The 10,301-nt window shown below is 34.9% G+C and overlaps 1 pseudogene; it reads left to right on the forward strand.

Annotated features, from left to right (window-relative positions):
- Nucleotides 1–8,419: 8,419 nt before the first annotated feature.
- On the forward strand, nucleotides 8,420–9,606 carry LOC149182631 (xyloglucan endotransglucosylase protein 2-like; annotated as a pseudogene).
- Nucleotides 9,607–10,301: the final 695 nt, after the last annotated feature.

The following is a 10,301-nucleotide window of genomic DNA, read 5'->3' on the forward strand; positions in this document are numbered from 1 at the left end:
ATAATGATACTTGCATGCTTGGGGTATGAAAAAATGATGGCCTTACTTACATGTTTTGTTGAAGGTGAAAATAAGGGTTTATAGGGTTTTAGAAACCTCTTGTCTTCTCTTAGGGTAGTGAAGGCACAATCCACTAGGAAAATAGGGTGAGATACACACTCTTTTTTCTTTGACGCTTTGAAAAAATTCACATCTATATGAGAGAGTTTCCTTACATATTCCAACAAAAAACCCTAGAGGGAAAAAACATGAGTATCATGTGGGGAATTATGTTTGACCCATATACCTAATAATGCTAAATCCTCCCCCAAAACTTATGTTGTCTTCTAATTTTAGAAATTGCTTGGAGGTAATACTTAGCTTTTTTGGAAATCCTTTCTAAAAATTCACCGTTGACAGTTGAGAATACAATGTACATAAATGTATTAATAAAACTCAAAAAACATAATTTTTGTAATTAACAATTAGTCATTACACCTATTATTTTTTCTCTTCTCGTTTACTTTTCTAATTCCAAATGAACTGGTGAAAGAGCTTCATAAAAAATTATAGATAAACCAACTATGCAATAAACATACTCTAAGAACCATAAAACATGAATTCCCCCTCATTTTTAAAATCACTTAAAGTTACCCAATCAATTTTTTAACGGAGAAAAATTTAGGACAAGGCTAGCTATCTACTCTCTAGCCCAAATTTATATGGGGCCACTCACTCAAGCACAAAGAATACCAGTCATGTGTTCTCCTGCATTTATACTATGTCTTCCATATCTTCGTCTTATAAAGAACTTATGCATTCTAGAAGCCCCTTGGAAAGGTCTTTGAATGCAACTCATCCAGTTTGAGATTGTAAACCAACATTCTAACATAGTTGGTTACCTAATTTTGTTAGATGCTTCAAGTGTACATATTTGATATATGTCACACGTGAGATTATTATACACGGCACCTCAACCCATAGAACATTGGCACTCGTGAGGTTGTGGGAAACCCACGTCGCCGATATTTAAAAAATAATTCTGACTCCTGACTTTTCAGAATCTAAACAACCATTTCTTGTGCCAGGCGTCAATCCAATTTATTTTTAAATTCATGCCAATGGTACTCTTATCATGTTCTAAGGTTATAATGTGTCAATCAATCTTATCATTTGTTCTACCTTTTGGAGGTGTGAATGGTCACTCGATACCACGTGGAGCATGAGGATGACCATGTGTCTCGGTTTACAATTCCACTGTTTATCTATCTTCACGTTTTGGTTGCCTTTTATTTTCATGGTTGATTGTGTTTCATATGGATGGATGTCAGGTATAATGCGGAGGGCTATCAGGTATAATGCGTGGGTGTGGAAGTTTAGGTATATTTTATTATTTATTTATTATATATGGGAGTTGTTTTTATTTTGATTTTTTGGAGTTTTGTGTTGGAATTTGACGGAAAAATTTGAGCTGGGATTTTGATTTGTGTTATTTAAATTAGTTTTTTAATTGAATATATGGATTCAGCACCCTGAAAAATACTTAGGGGAATTTTAGAGAAATTAGACCGGAAAAATCTACGAAAAACTTCCAAAAAATCACATTAAAAGCAACTCTTTATATATATATATATATGTGTGTGTAACTGTGAATAACCATTATTTTTTTTTTATTATATATCAATGAAATTATTAACATATTAAATTCAAATTATTAATTTAAAATTTTATTGTTATTATTTTTTTTCTCATACCTTTTCTTGAAATTAGTAAAAAAGAAAACACATATAGTAAAAATGTTATATAGTAAAAAAGAAAACACATATAGTACAAGTGTTATATAGAGAAAAGTTTTTGGTTATTCAGGATATATGTATAGAATTTGTATGTTTAAGTTGTATTTTTTGGTTGTTTATTCATAAAAGTAAAATTAAAGAAAAAGAAAAAGAGATGACAAATATTTAGTTGTTTTAATATTTAATAAAATTTTGAATCTCTCTTAATTTAAAAATGTGAAAAAAGTATATAAAGATTGTAATTTTTGGAAAATTTTCACAAATATTTATCTGATTGTTGAGATTAACTTGTGACCAAAATAGTATTTATTGATTTACTTTTCCATAATAAAAAATATTTTTAAAAACACATTTTAATTATTTGTTTTAATATTTTCCATAATATAAAAATCAAATTATCAAGCTTTCAAAATTATAAAAATGAAGCTATCATGCATTTATCAATGTAAGATGACAGTTCTTAGAAGCATTGAAGTGAGATTAATGCATACAGAGCTCTCAAATGTACAAAGAGCTTCGAACTGACTCCAACCATAGTTTGATAAATAACATTCATTGCCCCATTTTCTCAAATGTACAAAGAGTTTCAAACTCACTCCAACCAGAGTTCCATAAATAACATTCATCGCCCCATTTTCTCCCAATGGAACAAAAATTCGGTCAAATTTATTAGTTGGTACAACGTGGAGTTTTTGTAGTGTCATAGGAAGTTTTCCAACATTTATGATATATCATTTCTTCTCTAACCTTATTTGATCGTGACAAAATTTTTGAGTATAAAATTTCTGCTTGCATGTGATATAGATTTCTTAGCCTGACAGGTTGTTAGATAAAGATTACATGCTCATTGCAACACCCTTAGCTCCATTAATATTAGAACGAGAGCTTCTAGAATCAACCAAGGACGTAATTGACATTATATATCACTAATTATCGTTACTGTGTAAAGACACCACAATTAAAAATCTTGTAAATTTATAATATTATGATATGTTTGATGGAACTTGTATGCCTTGGCTCATTAATAAATAAAATGACCAATAACATGTTCATTTTGATAGCCAATTAGATTGCAAAAAAATAAATTAAAATTTTGTCAAATAATATTTTGCAGAGTTAAACTATGGAAATTTTGCAAATTTTTTGTCAAACCCAAACCAATATGGGTTTGACTAATTCAATATCCTATGCTTGCAAGGATAATAATACAAATATGATTTGTATTTTTCTTGATTTGTCAAAATTATGCTTTGTGTAAGGATGAAGTTATTATTATAGTAAGCTCTAAATTATATTTATGCCCAATGGCGAGAAATTTCATTTTTGCATTCATTTTCTTTAAGTTCTAAATCCTAGCTAGGAGTTCTAGAAATTAGACTTGCATTGCATCGATAATTTAGGACTGCAGTTAGTACTTCATTCATAAACTTTCAATTTGTCATCCTCTTCATGGTTGTGTTGTTGATCAGAGGTTGGTTGGCCCTTATCTTGATGCTCTGGCCCTTTTTTATTGTTTTGTTGATTTTGCTCCCCTTGGTCTAATGGTTGATCTTGTTGTTCTTGGTAAGTTGGATTATCCCACTGCACTTATGATGGAAGAGCATTGTAAAACTCAATTTACCTTGAAGGTCAAAAACTTTTATTAGAGGAGTGGTTCCTCAATGTGGATTTGGTTAGATTAGGAGAATTCCTTGTTTGTCGTGTAATCTATATTGAGCCATCCAATCCACTATTCATGGATCTGGAAGAAAGTATGTTGTTATATTTATTCATTGTTTGAGTTTAATAAAATAAGTAGTGTGTGTGGAGAAAGTTGAATTAATTTATGCCTCAAACCATTCCTTCTACAAAATATATATATATATATATATATGCACAATTGTACATTCCGAACATTGCAAGGTACTGTGCTGTGGTCGAGTTCTATAGAATTCCCGTAAGTGAGACAAAAGTATTCATGTCCATGTAGTAAGCCCTAGATACTTTTATGTTGAAGCCCTTGAGGATTTGAGATTGGAGTACACAATGGAGGAATTACGAGGGCCTGTAAGCACGAAGGAGCCGAGATGCCGAGATTAGAACACATGGGAAAAGGAGGCGAATACTTAGTTATATTTCCCTTTCGACAGAAGTCTGTCACCTGACAGAAGCTGTGAGATGGAACCAAAGTTTCGTCAACAAATAATCATCCAGAGATAGGTTCATGGTGACATGTGCCTGAAGTCCTTTTCCCCGGAAGGTCAAAATAATTGCAAGTAAGGAAAGCGTCGGGATGATTTGGATCTGTGCTGACATGTGAAGCTGACCAATATAAAGAGCGTCGGGGTGACATGAGAGCCTCTTGTATGGAAGAAGAAGAGAAAAGTGGGACCTCGAGTATTATTGACTCCTCTCGAGGGTAAAAGGACTTGCATGGTCAGGATGACAATTAACGGGAGCCGAGAATGATAGTTGACTGGAATAATTTTGATTTTTTGGAGTCCGTCTCCCGGAAGGAAAGCCCTTTGTGCATTATTTGAGAGTGTCAGGGTGATAAAGATCAGGTAGACATGGCATCTAGCTAATGAGGAAAGTGTCTGGACGTCATGTGCATAGGTAACGTGTTAAAGTTCAGACCCACTTCTTTCGAGGTTAATCATTATGGTCATGGGCACAATCATATGGGTTGCTGTTGTAGGAATTAGTGCTAATTTATGTTTAAAGTGGTTCCACTCCTTTATGAGGTAATATCCCTCTCTTCCCTTTAAGTACAATATATGAACTCTGCTTCCCATTTTGTGAGATATATATGCAGTTCTTTCCACAATCATGATTTGGGTTGCAGAACCCGATATCTTTCCATCGGTTGGGATTTATGATTGGAAATTGATATGAAGGGAATGCTCGAATACAATGGTTATTTGGGGAGTTTTGACTCCAAATTTGACATAGCTTGGGCCGGGTAGATTTATAAAGGAAGCCCTCCCTTGGTTCATTTTTAATTATGATATCATCATAACTTGGGACGTGGTACAAAGTTTTGGTCGCAGTGGTTCTCGAATGGATTTGAGGGTCTAATTTAGATCTGAACAGATATAGACTTAGGCTCTAGGCATGCATAATTAGTGGTATCATAGTGGGATAGCCCACTCGATTGAATTCTTTGGAATTAAAGAATTTTTTTTATAGTAGTGATCTTCTTATTTGAATTTAATTTCTAATTCAAGCCAAGGTATACAAAGCTCTTATAATAGTGCGAAGGCTATGGAATAGGAATGCTAGTTATAGAGCATGAATTGTAGAGGAGAATTCGATCATAAGTTTTGGAGCAGATTGAAACAAGCGAAGCGAAGTACAAGATGATGGTAGAGAAGCAAGACAACTGATCAAGATAGATTTGCAGTTAGCAAAGAGGACTGAGAGACTGCAACAATGGTCAATGAAATCATATAATAGGTAATGGATTTTTGTTTTCAATTATTTTGGAAGTGTTGAAGTAGGCAACAACATAAATAAAAACACAATCGTAACAATTATGACTAAGAAGCTATGATAGAAGAGGAAGAGGGCAAATAAATATCTTAAAGTAAAGCTTGTGGAAGGAAACGTTGTAGTAAGGAATGTTGTAAGCATATTTAAGTTGGGTACTGAAACTAAGGGAATAATAGAAGTTCTCAAGAGAAGAAGATCGTGAGCAAAATTCAGAAACTAGAGGAGAGAAAAGGAGTGATTAGAGGTTCTGGAGGAAAGAACCAATAGTACCAAAAGTATAAGCTCATGAGGAAGCTTGGTGAGGTATTGGTAGTAGCAACAAAGTATAGCTATGAGAGAAGGCCTGGTTGTATCTCACAGTGGGAATGGTGAAGATCACATAAGAGAAAATGAAGATGAGTACAAACAGTTAAAGAAAAATTTCATGAGGGATCCATAACAAGAAGAAAGAGGATGCTAAAACATTTGGAAAGAAAGAGAAGAAAATGAGTGATGAAGAGTTTGACAAAGAGATGGTTGAGATAAAGGTAAAACTCAACAACCTGAAGAAGCTTCTACAGAAAGGAATCAAAGAATAATTGAGACATGGATTGTATGTATGGAAATGGGTCAAGTGGCCTATTAAGGAGTTATTTACTAAGAAGTTAATGCATATAGTGGAGAGAGAGAAGGCACTCATATAAGCTTGGTATGAGATGAGAGAATCCACTTGTGAACCAAAGAAAGGACCAATCCTTGGAGAAGAAGACAATGACGATGGAATGACAAGAAGGATGCTAGAGGCATCTTCAGAGACTGAAGGGTCTCATGGTTTTAATTTTAATTATTTTTGTGAACATGTATTTGTAGGTACCAAAGATAAAGGAGTTTAACAAATATCAGAGATGATGGAAAAAGTAGAAAGATAGAGATTTTCTTATGGAGAACAACCAAGGTTAGAAAAGTTTCAAGATACACAGGCTCAAAGGATTTTCACAAGAAAATGGAATTCAACAATAGTTTATGGAGACAACATTAAAGAAATTCATGAAGAAGTTTAGGATGGAACTCTTCAAGTTTGCGAAAGGAAACTGAAAGGTATACTTAAATTAGTTTCATTTTCCCTTTCTAAGTGTATATTTTATCATTTTTTAGGGAGTTTTGTCAAGTTTTAGAAACAAAGATTGGGAAAAGATGAGAAGACTTATGCTTTGAAAAACTGTGAATCAAGATAATGTGAAGATAGTGAAGGAGGAGTTGGTAAAAGGAAATTAGCTCAAATTATTTCAAGAAGCTTAGAAAAGGATATAAGAAGTCACAGATGAGAAGATAGTAAAGAATTTGTTATGGAATTGTCAAGCTCTAATAGTTTCCCTAAGGACCTCAATTCTATTCTCCTACAACAATGGAGGTTCTTAGGCCCATGGGATCAATAGATATGTTCCCCTTACCTAATTCTATCATTATCTTATCAAATTGCTATGGCTACTCTTGGGAATGTTGGAAGTAGATTAGATATCCGCCTTGTTAGTGATATAAGTCTTTGAGTAGAGCCTAACCCTATGCCTTTGGGCCCTTATTCTACCTTTGACATCTTTTAGAAGACCTACTCAAATTTCCCTAACTTTCAAATGCCTTTGAAACCCATGGCCTTAGCCAATTTAAATCCATCTGTATATATGATGTTGTCATCATTTACCCTTGAGTTATTACCTAGGATTTTAGATCTTCTTTTGCTTGTACAATCGTTCTTTTTGTGGGAACAAGGCTCTCACAATTTTTTCCTCATTGTCATCATCTTCATGGAACTCATCATCTATTTTAGAGAGCTCGACATCTTATGGGATTATGTCACATGGTGTATTTTCCTTCTTAAAGTAGGTCATTATTACCCTCCATGCACCTCTTTATGTTTTTCATTTACTACAACAATCCTTCAATATTATGGTAGGGTCACAAACCTAGCATTGTATTCTATATGACCTTTGATTTCCTTTCTTGTAAAATGTGTAGTAAGGGGGGAATAGGGTTTTATCACCTCCAGGGTAAGAAGGGCACATGTAAAAGCTTCCTCCAAATTCAACCCATTAGTCGTGATAATTAACCACGCTTCCTCTCAAAACTCCCCATTTTCCAATTTTTATCGTTTGGTTTTCTTTTGTTGTTCTTGGACCAAGCCCAATGTTTCTACCCATGACTTTAAGTATGAAAAAATGACAATGATACTTGCATGCTTGGGGTATGACAAAATGATGGCCTTACTCACATGTTTTGTCGAAGGTGAAAATAACGGTTTATAGGATTTTAGAAACCCCTTGTCTTCCCTTAGGGTAGTGAAGGCATAATCCACTAGGAAAATAGGGTGAGATACACACTCTTTCTTCTTTAACACTTTGAAAAAATTCACATCTATATGAGATAGTTTCCTTACATATTCCAACAAAAATCCCTAGATGGAAAAAACATGAGTATCATGTGGGGAATTATGTTTGACCCATATACCCAATAATGCTAAATCCAAAACTTATGTTGTCTTCTAATTTAAAAAATTATTCTGACTCCTAACTTTTCAGAATCTAAACAACCATTTCTTGTGCCAGGGGTCAATCCAATTTATTTTTAAATTCATTTCCATCTTTCTAAGTTTATAATGTGTCAATCAATCTTATCATTTGTTATACCTTTTGGAGGTGTGAATGGTCACTCGATACCACGTGGAGCATGAGGGTGACGGCTAGAGTTATTTCCAACCCTATAGAAACATAAATGAGCGCTAAGTACCTGTGATAGGACATTCGTGCATCCGAAGGCATGCTCCATATGCATGAAAGCCATACATATCCATGCATATTTCGGCAACTCGATCACCCTACCTCCGGCAAGCTCCAGTATTCAATGTATCTACGACCACTGTCGGACCTGTCCCGTCTCCTCCTGCAACCTACGTTGGCTTCCTCGTCTACCACTGTTTTCCAAATTCCGTTTTATTTTGAATTTAGTAAAGGCGCTAAAGGAATTCAAATTTGAATTTTGAATTTGTAATCTCTTTCCGTCCATATTTTATTTGGTTAGAAGGCAGTGTTTTGGCAGCTTTGGCGTTCAATGGGAAGATACATAGGATCCTCTTTAGGAAATAAGGCTTGCCTTCCTCTGCACAGCTTCATTTTCGAGCGCCAGTAAGGTCATTGGAAGCCATGAAGAGGACACAGTTTCTTGTTCTGTTTCTCATTCTGTTACTCCATTCTGCTGCCATGGCTGCCACTCCTAGGAAGTCAGTGAGTGTGCCCTTTCACAACAACTATGTCGCCCGCTGGGGCTCAGATCACATCAAACAAACCGAGCTTCTCCTCAACAAACAGTATGGTAAGCTATTATACATTGGATTTGTTTTTGCATATTTTTGGGTTGTTTTATCCTTTTACGAGCTGTGGGAATAACAATGTGGGATGAAATATGGGTTGGCAGGTGTCGGGTTCGAGTCTAAGGGGACATATTTATTTGGGCATTTTAGTATGAAGATAAAGCTAGTTCATGACGATTTCGCTGGCACTATCATCGCCTTTTATGTAAGTATTCACAATAATCTTGGGGGTTTTGGGGGTCTAAGTCTGCTTCTACCTGTTTATGTATCTATATTTCTTTTGGTGTGGGCAACTTTCTTCTCAGACTGCAGAACATGATGAGATAGACTTTGAATTCTTGGGGAACAAGTCCGAGGAACCCTACATTCTTCAGACCAATGTATTTACAGGCGGGAAGGGTGAGAGAGAACATCGAATATACCTCTGGTTCGACCCCACCAAGGATTACCATTCCTATGCTGTGCTCTGGAACATGTACCAAATTATGTAAGCCCCCATTCCCGAGCCCATTATTTATTATCGAACCAGAGCCAAATGCAAATGTAGCATGTAATTTTACAATGAACCTCTTTTGGTTTAATATGGTTTGGTGTGATGTTTTTTTTTGGGGCGCATATTTTTGGTAGATGAGGTACCAATCCGGGTGTTCAAGAACAGCAAGGATCTGGGCGTGAGGTACCCATTTAACCAGCTGAGGAAGATCTATTCGATCCTGTGGAATGTTGATGACTGGGCCACCCGAGGGGGTCTGGAGAAAACCGACTGGGCCAAGGCGCCGTTCATCGCCTCCTACAGGGAATTCCATGTTGATGCCTGTGAGGCTTCTACTCCATAATCGGTGTGTGCTACGTAGGGGCGACAGTGGTGGGATCAGGAGGAGTTCAGAGAACTGGATGTGGGCGCCAATGGCGGTACTTGAAATGGGTGAGGAAGCACTACACCACTACAATTACTGCACTGAGACGCCCAGAAACAAGCAAATGCCTCCGGAATGTGTTCGCGATCGCGACAATATGTAGTCCAGTTATCATTATTCGATGCTACCCATGGCTGAATAATCTGAAGTCGGATTATTAGTTCGGGGAGGCCCAAATGTTATGTTACAGTGAGCTTTTAGGTAAATCATTTCTCTGAAAATTACGGTTTCCAAATTGATTTTCATGTTTGGTTGTTGCCAAATGTATTTATTGTTTTTTCTTAATGTATTTCTTAAAGAAATTTTAAATCCTTTTCAAAGGATTCGAAGGGCGTTATAGTAATTGGAAGTTTGATTTTGGGGTTTATTTCAAATTATTCCAACAAATGATTAATTATCAATCAATCATTCACCAGAATTATCGTGGAATTATTCATTCATCATTCACCAAAATAAGAAGTGATTTGATAAAAACCATCTTTAACAAAATTATCAATATAAATAATTTTTATAAAATGAAAATGATTTAAAAAAACTTTCTAGAGATTTCCTATAGCAAATATCAATATATAAAAATATATATAATTTTTTTTAAGAATATTAAAAAATTATTCTTTATGGAAATATATGATGGGTTTTAATTTTTTTAAACAATATCAAAATAAAAAATATATATATTTTTATATATTAAGAGAATCTAAAAAATTAATGTAATCTTCCTTATCTTTATCAAAATAAATGATGGGTTTTAAGACCCACTATTATACCCCTTTTTCATATATTTTCAACTTACTTGAT

Source organism: Pinus tabuliformis, chromosome 3_2 (genome assembly GCF_031772625.1).
Source record: "Pinus tabuliformis cultivar Carrire ecotype Pingquan chromosome 3_2, CPIR1, whole genome shotgun sequence".
Lineage (NCBI taxonomy): Eukaryota > Viridiplantae > Streptophyta > Pinopsida > Pinales > Pinaceae > Pinus > Pinus tabuliformis.